Source organism: Harmonia axyridis, chromosome 5 (assembly GCF_914767665.1).
Source record: "Harmonia axyridis chromosome 5, icHarAxyr1.1, whole genome shotgun sequence".
Lineage (NCBI taxonomy): Eukaryota > Metazoa > Arthropoda > Insecta > Coleoptera > Coccinellidae > Harmonia > Harmonia axyridis.
Genome location: NC_059505.1, coordinates 1,868,694 through 1,881,683, shown reverse-complemented (window position 1 = coordinate 1,881,683; position 12,990 = coordinate 1,868,694). Strand labels below are relative to the sequence as shown.

Below are 12,990 nucleotides of genomic sequence, written 5' to 3'. Positions count from 1 at the left end.
TTCTTTGTGGAGAAACTCGCGAATTGAGTGAAATATCGTATCACTGATATGTTTTCATTTCCGCGCGCTTCATCTCAAATTTGATAGTTCATGTTGGCGACAAAATTTGCTCACTGAAAATGACATATGTTCCCTCTATGTTAATTACTCTATGGCACAATCATACCGTAAAAATCCCTGACGTTTCATCATAGACAGATTTGTAATATCTCTTAACCTTTCTCATACCTATGAATCTGCGAAGGGATGAATTTTTCAGTACTGAACTTTTCGTATATTGTTTTAAATAACATTTTCTACAGAACTGTGAATGAATCTCTTGACGACTACATTTTAAAACCAAGAAGGACTAATTGGATTAATCTTCAGAGGATTAATTAAAATAATTAAAACTTGTACCTAAGACCTAACGTAGAAGTTAGAAAAGAGAACACAGAGACTACTGTAGAGCATTAATTACGGAATCATTGTGATGAAATATTTCTATTTATCCAGAATTTGATGAGAAATCCTATCATTAGGACTGCGTCGTCAGAGAATTCGCAATTAGGCCTGGAAAATAATCACCATGCCTCTCTCCCTTCTGGTAATTTTTCACTTTCTACTCCAACGAAGTACGACCAGAGAAGATCGTTACCCTCTGGAAGTTAATAATACCTGCAGTTGACGTTCCTCCTTCCAGGCCAGCTTTGATAAAATATTAATGTCTCTGCGATACAAGGTATTTGCGAAGAAAAGGAAAGATTGAAAATGACGAATACAACAGTCCTTAATGAAGTCATAAATTCAACCTGTAATTGGGGTTGTTAACCCCCTAAGGCAGTCTTGGAGTTTATTGTACGTACAGAGCCTCCTTACAGAGGGTAGATTTCATATTTGGAGAACCGCGTCCATTGTTGTGTGTTATGGTGAAAAATGAAATCGTAAGATGCATGAATACATTCATGAGGCCAGTAATGGTTGAGGTTCTGGAATCGCAACCCTTTTCCAGACTGGAATTTCCAAATGAATTTTCTTCTGGCTTTCAGAATGCCGACGATGAGTTTAATAGTCGAATACTTGATGAATATGGAAAACCAAATAACTTATGTGAATTGAAGAGGGGAACACTGAAGCGAAACATGTTCGCTGAGCAGAATGTTATGTAAGCGTGTGATAAATTATGTTTAAATGTCCTTTTAGATGGTGATATCCGTTTCCAGTTCAGTTTCCGATCATATTTCATTTCAGTTTGGAGAAATTTGCACTCTACATTCAGTTTGAGTGTCACCGTAAGTCGTAGTCCTATATTCAGCCCTGAAGAAAGTAACTTCTTATCTTCTAGCCATTCCGTCAGTTCTCGGTTTATCCTCCTTCCACAGTTTACATTTGATATAGAGGGTATTGCCAATCTTCGAAAAGGTATTTTGTAACTCATTTCGTGGTTTCTATAAACAATAGACCTAAAAGGCAAATGCTAGTTCTCAAGGTCAATGTTTTTTCCAGAAAACTTGACTCTACCACTTACTGCTACAGCCATCTATTGCAAAACGACGAAAGTTGTAGACCCAATATAAAAATACTCGTAAACTACAAATTTTCGACGAAGGTTGAAGTAAATTCCTAACTTCTACTGGTCATTCAGTCATTCTGCCAACATCGCACATTATTTTTTAATATTGACAGACCACGAGAATGTCACTTGATTGTGTTCCCTCTTAAAACTGCATCATAGAGAATAATTACGATATGACATCTGTTTCTAGAATCTCAGTAAGTCTCACTGAAGACAAAGAAAACTTAGAAACAAAATAACAAACATTGAATCTACACTAAACTAAAAAAAATCAATATTTTCAAAATTTCCTGCAATCGCCATTGTTCGATTTAGTAAAGCGAACCTCGATTATAATCTCAAATCGAGTCGACTATCCCTCTGAATTCCTTTGTTCCTACACTGTTGTTTCAAACTAATTTTCTTGACGTAAGAAAAATTTACGTAATGGTTGCATCAATTTCCCCAGAACACGCAAATAGATCGATTCAATGCAGATTGAATAGGAATCAGCTAATTACGAACAATAGCAAACCCAAGTCCTTGAGGCAAAACGGAACATGAAACATTTGCCCCTTCATTGATTTGGAGATTTAATGAACTGTAGCAGTCTACTCCAAATATGATTATTACTGAATATTTCGATCAGAAAGAGAGGAATTCCGCAGGGAACGGTAGTGATCGATATGAAGAAAAAAGAAAAAGAAGTACAATGTCAAGTATGTAATCATATCATACGATATTAATTATCTATCTGAATGTATCAGCAAAAATGCCATCAACATAACCATTGTCAAACAGAAGTTTTCCACGATATTACGTAGGAACCATAATCGAAAGTAACCTAAGGAGAATGCATGTCATCAACGGAGAGTAACGATATACCGGTGATGGATATGTCAAACACCAATAATCGGAAAATACTCGAACACATTCCTTCTTACTCAAAGGAACTACCAGTAGATGCTTATATTTAAGTCATGAATATATAGGGTTTTCCAATAAGATATTTCATTTTGATATTGAAAAAACGAGTTAATTTAGAGAGAAATCAATGAATGGTTTGTGAAACATTGGCATAGACCTTATCTTCACTATTGCCGGTCTGAAAGTGCTTCACGACAACCCAAAAGTTCTTAGTTTTGCGAACTGTGACTGCAATATTTTCACCATTTTAGTAGTAAATTTTAACAATTTCAGTGTGATGTTGAAGCACATATTCCATTTTTAGTAAAGGCGTAGTTTTACTCGTAAAATTTCAAAAGATGACAGTTTTATAAGTGACAGTTGCCCAGATAGCGGGCTCTTCAAAATGAAACCTTTTATTGAAAAATCCTTTACCTATAACTATTATCTCATCATTTCATTTTTTTTTGGCATACACAAAATTCGAATGAAATTGGTACTCATCTCTCAATTTCAACATTCCACTCGTATTGAATATGCTGAAATGAAACTGCTAAAATTACAATTCGGACGAGCTAGTCTAGTATACATATAAAATTCATTTCAGTTACCAATTTCGTAATGAAATTCATTATTACACAAATGGTGTTCTATTGAGGGAAAAATGCAGTGAAAAATATTCCAATAATTTACATGATATGTGTTATTCATTGGAAGGCAGTGTCCACAAAACTTTTTCCAATCAATATCAACCAAATTAATTGGAATCTCTAGTTCATTCGATAGGTTTTTACTCCAAAATGCATGTATTCAGCTCCTAAAATCTTAGGTATATAAATAAATTTTCATATTATGTGCGTAATGAACTCATCACACCGTCCAAGATGATGAAAGAACTGAAATGAAGCCAGGAGCTCGTGAGCGTTTTGTTCCTTGATTTGTCAATTGCATCCTTGGAGACCACAGAACAGTGAATAGGTGTATAATAATATGTGGCCTCTTCAGAGTAATAAACATAGATAGGAGGAGCATATGTCTTTTTCAGGAGGCAAATTTTGACATGAAGCGCGCAGAAATGAAAACATATCAGTGATACGATATTTCACTCAATTCGCGAGTTTCTCCACAAGGAACGCACTTCTTATGTCCCATAGTGAATCAACGTTTCATATTTACTAAAAAAATATTGTAATAAATACCTAAATATATCAGAAATTCAAAAAACAAACTTCAAGCGCGCCAAACGTAGTGAAACAACGGATGATACTAGGAGAGCAATAGTTGCCAAACCTTGGATTTCAGCAGATAGATACAGAAAAAAAATTAATATTTTGCATACTATAAACTCGACAATTAGGAGAAATATCGGATTCCAAATTTTCATATTTGCATATTTAATTGAGAATCTCTCAAATAAATATATTTCATTCAATATAATATACATTCATAATGATGTAGTAAAATTATGGATTTGAAAATATATCACAATCTGACAACGTAATTTAACCATGTTGGGGACATATAAGAATTGCGTATACTCCCCCTATCTATTTCTTGAAAGCTCGAAACCTCTTGAATTCACTTCACTGCTTTCCTTTTCTGGTTTTTTTCCCACGAATTACTGCCAACATACATAGATGATACAGTTAAAAAAATATATATTTATTACTGAGTCTCATAATAATAAATGGCAAAAGAGTTCACTCAAGAATATTGCATCATTTAACACACATCCTCCATTTGATGGCAGATGTGAATTCTCAAACTTTCATCCTTTTTCGGTCTATAAAAACATCATTTTTTATTAATATTCACTCTTGGTAGGTAATTCACAAACGTTCTGCAGTAAGTATGGTCCTTTCATTGGTGTTTTTATTTTCGTTAGGACCTTAAGATTTTCATGAAATATTCATTCTCGCGAACTACGTCAAATGGACTTCTGCTGTATAATAAGATCTGAAGTTCAAAACTCACGTGAATCGAATGGAAAACGAAGAGACATCAAAAAGAAAAATTTTCGTGTTTGGATATCTAGGTTGGATTTACAGCAGTGGAGTTGTTCGATGGAATTATTGGAAATGTTTGAACCTTATTGAATTCTATTTTTTGTTGTTAGACGGAAGTTATTTTTGTATGAAACCTAGTGTATCGAAATGATTGGAATTTCGTTCATTTCCTTTCATGACAAAAAGCAATAAATTGATTTCGGCATGTTGGTATGGTACATGTATGTGATGAAACTGATTGCAATGCGAAATTGAATTGATATCCAAATCAAATGAATAAATTTCGCACGAAATATTGAATGTCATTCCATTCTAATCTACAAATATTCGTTCAAAGTTTTATATCGGTTTCAAATAATTTGAGGTATTTCAATACTGTGTTGGCCTACGAATATAATTATTGTTATCGTTCCCCGAACAGAGCATGACATTTGTGTGACGATGCTGTCCTGCCGTACGTAAATACAAACTTTCAAACTTGAAAATGTAGATTCTTGAAATTTTTCAAGTAGTTTTCTGAACCTACTGACATCAGTCTCAGTTGAGTTCGATGATAATGGACAAAATTGAAAAATTTTGTCCATTATGGAACTCAACTGACAACATTTTTGTTGGTTTCTTCTTGATTTCAAGACTACCATCGAGATGGAATCATCCTCTCAGATGTAAAATAACTATTTCAAGCTTCATGCAGAATTTCTCATTGATCGCGTCATTAAAACCATAAAAAACCCAAGCATAATAATTGAAAAAGAATTCATACTTAGTTGGTTCATTTGTAACTCATATATTATGTTTTTATCGATATTCTGCTCCAATTTCATTTCATGTGGTTCTGATGAAGCAATCAACACAAAATTAGGCAAGAAGTTTTTTATACAAGAGCTTCATTTGCAGACTCCCTGATTTCGAAACGGAGATAATAAAGAGAACTTTCAATTATATGAAGGGTGTTTTTTTTAGAGCTATAGAACTTGAAATTGCAATAAAACAACGATGGACTATTCGATTGACATGAATTTTATTTATCCGCAAGATAATCTTGTGGCATTACATTTCAAATATGATTTCTGGCATATAACCGCCACGGCTGGCTTGGATGTAGTCCAATCTGGACGTCTAACTTTCGATGACTTTTTCCAACATTTGTTGGAGGCCAATTCACAGGTCCAAAACGTGAAATTAGGCGGTCACCAAACGTGTCTTTCAATAAATCGATTGTGGCACGAGCTGTGTGACATGTTGCGCCGTCTTGTTGGAACCACAGCTCCTGGACATGATGGTTGTTCAATTCAGGAATGAAGAAGTTAGTAATCATGGCTCTATACAGATCACCATTGACTGTAACGTTCTGGCCATCATCGTTTTTGAAGAAGTACGGACCAATGATTCCACCAGCCCATAAAGCGCACCAAACAGTCAGTTTTTCTGGTGTTTCGTCATACACTTGAGGATTAGCTTCACTCCAAATGCAGCAGTTTTGTTTGTTGACGTAGCCATTCAACCAGAAGTGTGCTTCATCGCTAAACAAAATAAAATGGACGTAGTGCCCGATACGTATTTCGCACAGAACCATTATTTTCGAAATGAAATTGCACTATTTGCAAGCGTTGTCTATTCATGATGAATTGCGTGAGTCTTTTCGTGATGAATTGCCAAACCAAACTGAGAATAAATCACTTGACAGCTGTTAAATCGGTCGCCATCTTAAACAGTAATGCCAACTTAAAGTTATATACCTCGAAAAAAACACCCGTTACAAGCCCCAAACAAGAAAAAAATTGGATGACTGTCCAAGTATTTACTGTTCAGTGAACAATCAGATTTGGGACTCAATAGCAAAGACAACATAGAATACAATGTTTCTTTTAGCAAGCACAAGTTCTAAGCTTTTGAGAAGTTTCAACAAAAAAGGCCTACAAGAGTTGGGATAGATTTCATTGTGAGTTCCAGAAAAAAGGTATTATAGAAAACGGTTTATTAATGTAGAATATTAGGAAGATGTCAAAGTCGAGGTAAAGAATGAGAAATGATGGGATAAAAAGCAATCTGGACCAAAGAATTTTCATTGAAATAATTAAATTACTCCGTTTCGGTCTAACCTGAACTCAGCGTTCAAAATCGAACTAAACATATTGTGACACTCTAACGAGCTATAAATAACAGTTCCTCACTTACTGCTATCCAGTGAAGGAATAGATGATTAACTCTCATCAGTAACGGAACACTTATTGTCGACATCAATCATCAGCGTTTCCAAATTGACCATGAAATTTTATCAGTGGGTATTTTAGAAACTTATGCAACTCGGAGATTGACTATTTGACATTCCTAAAAAATCGACCCATTCACATTAAGACACAAGAATAATGAAAAGGCGGTCCATCACCCCGATATTGATCTCGCCAAAGGCTGCTCAACTTCAAGATGTTTTCAATTTCTTTTCAGGTATTCGAAAAATTGTAACCTTACTTCCAAACTTAGGCTGGGCGTAAGAACAAATTCAATATAACCGCACATTCTAAAGTGTTTCTAACTCCATAGTTTGGGAGCAATATCTGCTAAAATTCACAAAGTATAGGCATGCTGACAAAATGAAAAAACTGAAAAGCAAGGAATCTACTATTATGCGTCGTTTTCCTCGAAGGGAAAACGAAATTTTGCTATTCTACTGCCCTACTTCTCATTTTACATTTATAGAGGAAGTTTTTATTCTTTTTCAATAGGTGAATGAATCCATAATTTATCATGATTCCTTGAACACACAATTCTTTCCCAAATGCAAATTTTTTTATAGGACTATCATCGAAAAGTTTGATCACAACAGTAGAAAATTGGGAAAACACTGACTTGAAGTCAGAGTCTTTGGAGCCATTTACGTCCTTTGAGACCATATATGCCCTTTTTTTTAATATTTCTTTATTATAGGATATCGTAATACATATGAGAGAAATCACCAATATGAAAACAAATAAGGCAAGCTCTGAAGCGTTTGTAAGCTTGTTCGAATTCATAATGCTATAATTTTCTCAAAAAATTTTGTATGAACTTCAGAAGTATTATCCCACAATGTAGCAGTAGATTTCTGCTTAATCGTATTTACGATTCACTATTAAATTCAACGTTTACTTATATTGTAGATGTTTGCTTCATTATATTCTATTCAATCTCATTAACTCAAGTTGGAAGGCTTACTTCCTGGTATATTATCAGGTGTGTGAATAAGTCTTTCCCGGTTTTTGTAAGAGATGGCGCCACCAATACTGCGCGAGTATTTAATGGTTACATATGTCATAATCAAAGCTTATTCATCTGTCAACAATTCCACACTAACACATTAGTTGAAATTTTTTCGCATCATAAATTTTTGAAATCGTGAAAATGTCGAAATTTGAGCCGAATCGACGTCATTTGCGGGAAGTTTCACTTTATTGGTTCAATTTGAAGAAATCTGATGCCGAGGCGCATCGGTTGCTTCAGGAAGCTTATGGAGAAGGTTGTGTCGATGATTCAAGTGTTCGCGGATGGTTTCGACGCTTCAAAAGTGGCGATTTCGACGTGGAAGACAAGGAGCGTTCCGGGCGGCCGCAAATCTTTGAAGATCAAGAATTGGCGACTTTGCTTGATGAAGATTCGTGTCAAACGCAAGAAGAACTTGCTGAAGCATTGGGAGTTGACCGAACAACCATTTCCAAGCGTTTGAAAGCCATGGGAATGATCCAAAAGCAAGGAAATTGGGTGCCGTACGAACTGAAGCTGAGAGACGTCGAACGGCGTTTTTTCACTTGCGAACAGCTGCTTCAGCGACATAAAAGAAAGGGTTTTCTGCATCGTATCGTGACTGGCGATGAAAAGTGGATCCGTTACGATAATCAGAAGCGAATAAAATCATGGGGACTACCCGGCCATGCATCATCATCGAAGCTCATGCTCTGTATATGGTGGGACCAGCTAGGTGTGGTTTACTATGAGCTTCTAAAACCGAATGAAAGGATCACAGGCGAGGTCTATCGACGACAATTGATGCGTTTGAGCCGCGCACTGCGAGAAAAACGGCCACAATACTCCGACAGGCACGACAAAGTTATTTTGCAACATGACAATGCTCGCCCACATGTTGCACAGCCGGTGAAAACATACTTAGAAACGCTCAAATGGGAAGTCCTACCCCACCCGCCGTATAGTCCAGACATTGCTCCGTCTGATTACCATCTCTTCAGATCGATGACGCATGGCCTGGCTGACCAGCACTTCCATTCCTACGAGGAAGCCAAAAAATGGGTGGATGACTGGATAGAGGCCAAACAGGTCGAATTTTTTCGCAACAGGATTCGTATGTTGCCAGAAAGATAGGGAAAAGTTGTAGCTAGCGATGGCCAATACTTTCAATAATTCATTTGTAACCATTTTTTCACAATAAAGGCTGAAAATTTGAAAAAAAACGGGAAAGACTTATTCACACACCTTATAATTTTACACATATGTGCTACCAAAGTTTAATCATTATAGGATATAATTACTCAATTACCTACTTTCAATACAATATTATTTATTACTCTGTTAGAAACATTTCATTAAGGATACGATGAATTTGAAGACGGTTTCGTCATCATTGATTCGTTTGAGACCATTGCCGGGCCAAAAATCGGAAAATACAGACTTGGAGCGATCAGTTCAGATATCGAATGCTAAAAAGAAATCACGAGCACTACTACTTCATTCCATTTGAAAAAACTTATATAAAACTGAGAGTATTTGTTATTCGTAAAATTGAGTTAATTTATTTATTTCATTCTAGATTGAAAAGATTCTCAATTTTTTTGCAAAAATGCTGCAGATCCTGGAGCATTCCGAATTTCCAAAATATAAGTCGTTTAATTCCAAACAAGCAAATAATTCATTACAAAAATTCTCCTCATTATTGAAAATTACATAAAAATCCAAGATGTAAATCCCTATCCTGATTAACAATAGATGAAAATAAAGTATTTTTTTTATTTCCTTGACCAATAAGCATTTCAAATTATCTGTATTACTCTAGATTCGAGAGGAATATATGTTAGGTAAACATCTCCAATTATTATGAATCATATTCTTTTCTTCTTTATGTGAACAAAAAATATTAATTTAAAATTTATGTTTATTATTTTTCGAAGAATAAATAGTTCAACAACGAATTGTAATGGATTGCGATAAAAAATTCGATTCTGTTATACGGATTCTGATTAACAAATGCTCAACGATTGTATTCATGCTTCACTTGAAGAATATCCATCAAAAATCCAATATTGATTCACCATCTCCACAACTAATCAGTTGATTTAAGTGGATCATAACATTGTTTCGCATTACGGAAATGAGAAAAAAAACAATTCTAAAATTGCAGGATATAATTGTTCTTCTGAAGAATAATTACTATGCAAAAATATTGAATTTTTTCGTGATTTTATAAAGCATTCATTGCGCAATATTCTGAAAAATTATTCATTCAGAATTTCAAAATAGCGATTCCTCTTGAAATATTATAAAACTAAAAGCAAATTAAGTAATTGTCGATTGTAAATTCAGTGGAAAAATCCATCAATTCGCTTTTGATGAAACAATATGAATTTGGAGCTCTATCTAAAATTGTCATCAATGTTGATTTTTCATCAAAAACTGCTCGTCAAAGGTAAAATCTCATAAATATATCAATTAATATTTTCAATTTAGATAAACAATGGACAGACCGAATACATAAAATTTCAGCTCTATTGTTTTTTCAATGAATATTTTCAATTTCACATCAATAATCTCATACAAGTATAATTGCAATTCTAAAACAAAAATAGTTTTCAAAGATCTCTTCTTTTTTTGTCATTAGAGGGAAAAAAAAATTTGAGATTCATATTGAAAATTATTTTTCGCATTACTAAATAATACTTGGTATTTTCACAACGAATTGTTTACTACATATGACTATACGAAATCGAATTTCGATCGACAAAAGATTAACGTATCTATGAATTTCACATCAGAATATCCATCCATGTTGATACACTAATCCACAACTTATCAACTGATTTGAGTATCATATTATTGTTTGGAAATGCAGAAATGACAGGTTTCAATTCCTGATTCCAGTTCCAGTTTTCAGGATTTTATCAATTATTCGTCTAATAAATTATGTAGAATACGAAAAAAAAGTTATTTTTTTTTAGTTTGATCTTACTACGCTCACAAAATGTCAATGTTCGAGATAAATCGATATGTGAATCAAACAAAATGTTTCAAGAATAATTGTTCTTGGTTTTTTTTTATACTGGGGTAGTGACCTTCTCAATTTTTTTCGAATACGTAATAAAGGAACCAGATAGTTCGATTGAGGAATTATTATTGTAAAGGCAAATGGAAAAATTATGATTGCAAATCATTAGTGGCGGAAGCCTATTTCGCTAGGTCATTCCAATTTAGGTTTGATGAATCAATAAACGTTCGTAGTTGCATCTAAAAACATTTTCTCAATGTTGATTTTTTTTCAACGGGTTAAATCCCTCCAGTATAATGAATGAAACGATCACACCATACCATTTTGAAAAACTCACTTTGATTTCAAAATAAAGTTCAACACTCGAATTTTCAATTCAACTCCACAGCTCTTAATAACCACTTGAACCACAGAGTAAACTTCGAACTGTCCGAAAGTGGAATAACTTTTTCTTTATCTTCTTTCGGTTGTTTACTTCCTAATAGTATCGCTACCTGGTAGAACGCGGTTATCCTTTCTCGAATCCTTGTCCGTCCTTCCGAGCCAAGTTTGAATCCTTTTGACACTTCGCGATGTTTCGCGGTCAAGTTTAGATCGTGAAGTTTGTCATCAGACCGCGTCGGAAGCAGGCAGTCGACTGCTCATGCATCCATGGCAAGGCTCAGTGTTGAATCGTCCTGCGCGAAATTTAGCCTGGTATTTGGTGGATTCTAGGTAAAATATTGGGATTATTGCTCGGCCGGCCTTTACCCCGCGTATTAAATTTTGGAAGGCAGACGTTTAAATTATGAAAAATGCAACATGTTTGATAATAATGACAATCCTCATATTCATAAGGATGTTTTCAATTCTTATTTTTATGATCGGAGAAATAGACAATTTGATGTCTTGATTCTGAAAGAATTTATTTTCTTCAAATTAAAATATAACGTAATAACATACAAAAAAATATAATAACATAGAAAGAAATAAAAAAAAAGAAAATAAAAAGAAATATCTTACTAACCTGAAAGAAATCAAAAACAATGCTATTTCTTCGGGTTTCTCAATTCACACTTCTAACAGCTAACTAAATATAACATGAGGTAGCTTCAGGTTAAAATCTTAGACATAGAAGTTACAAAGTTGTTTTTCCTTAAAATAACAGCTTTATTGTTACATATTTTCAATTACCTAAAGTAAAGGGTTTTCTAATAAGAGTCCCCTATCTAGGCAGCTGTCACTTTTGGAACTGTCATCTCTTGACATGATACCCGCTTCAACAACGCACTGAAATTGCTAAAATTCGCTACAAAAATGGTGAAAATTCAGCAGCCACAGTTCTCATCTTCTCAGCCGGCAATAGTGAAACTGGTGGAAAATTTTGAGCTGTTGGGGCAAGTTGGTAATGTGGAGAATCGAAACTGTGTGCGTCGCTTAAGAAACACTGAGAATATTGCTGCTGCAGCACGTAGTGTTCACCAAAACTGAGGTTTGTCGATTCCTTGTCGATTTTTGGAATTAGGCATTCTAAAAACGACATTACACCGTATTTTGCACTCAGGTCTTAAGGCTTTTGGAGTTCAGTTAACACAAAAACTCAAGTCAATCGATCGTCGGCAACGTCGTATCTTCGCTGATTGTGTCCTTGAAATGCATCAAAATGATCCGGATTTTCATCGAAAAATAATCTTCAGTGATTAGGCCCATTTTTACCTCGAAGGCTACTTTAATAAGCAGAATTGTAGCATTTGGTGCTCGGAAAATCCAGAATGATTGTTGAAAAGCCTCTCCATCCTCAATGTGTCACTCTTTGGTGCGGTTTTTGGTCTTGTGTTGTGATTGGACCTCACTCATTCGAAAATGATACAAGTGCAACTGTTACGGTGAATGGATTACGATACCGAGCTCTAATTAATTTTGTTTTATGGGCGCAAGACGTTTATTTTCTACAAAACAAGGCTACAAGCCATGAGCGCAATTGTGGAAGTAAATTTCCTAGCCTTCTTATTTTTCGAAGATATGATCACAATTGGTCACCGATATCTTGTGATTGCATACCTTTAGACTTTTTTCTTTGCGCCACGTGGAAGATAAGGTATATACCAATGCTCCAAAATCGATTCAAGATCAAAACGATGGAATTCGTGAAACAAACAGTCGCAAATGTGCAAATTGGTCATGGAAAATTTCATGATAAGGATGCGTTTCTGCAACCATAGGCATTTGGCTGTTATGAATTTGCATTAATTTCTCCCAAAATATATTCGTTTTTCATATCACATTGACCTATCATTGAAAAACCTTCAGATTCTACT

General features: G+C 34.7%; 1 protein-coding gene across 2 annotated transcripts in view; it reads right to left on the bottom strand.

Moving 5' to 3' along the window:
• The window catches only part of LOC123679692 (5-hydroxytryptamine receptor 1-like), a 197,086-nt gene extending 185,852 nt beyond the window's left edge, over positions 1–11,234 (bottom strand). For both annotated transcript variants that reach the window (XM_045617101.1, XM_045617102.1), the window contains exon 1: positions 11,031–11,234. The gene's annotated coding sequence lies outside the window, so the exon portion shown is untranslated. The remainder of the gene's footprint in view (positions 1–11,030) is intronic.
• Between the last annotated feature and the right edge of the window lie 1,756 nt (positions 11,235–12,990).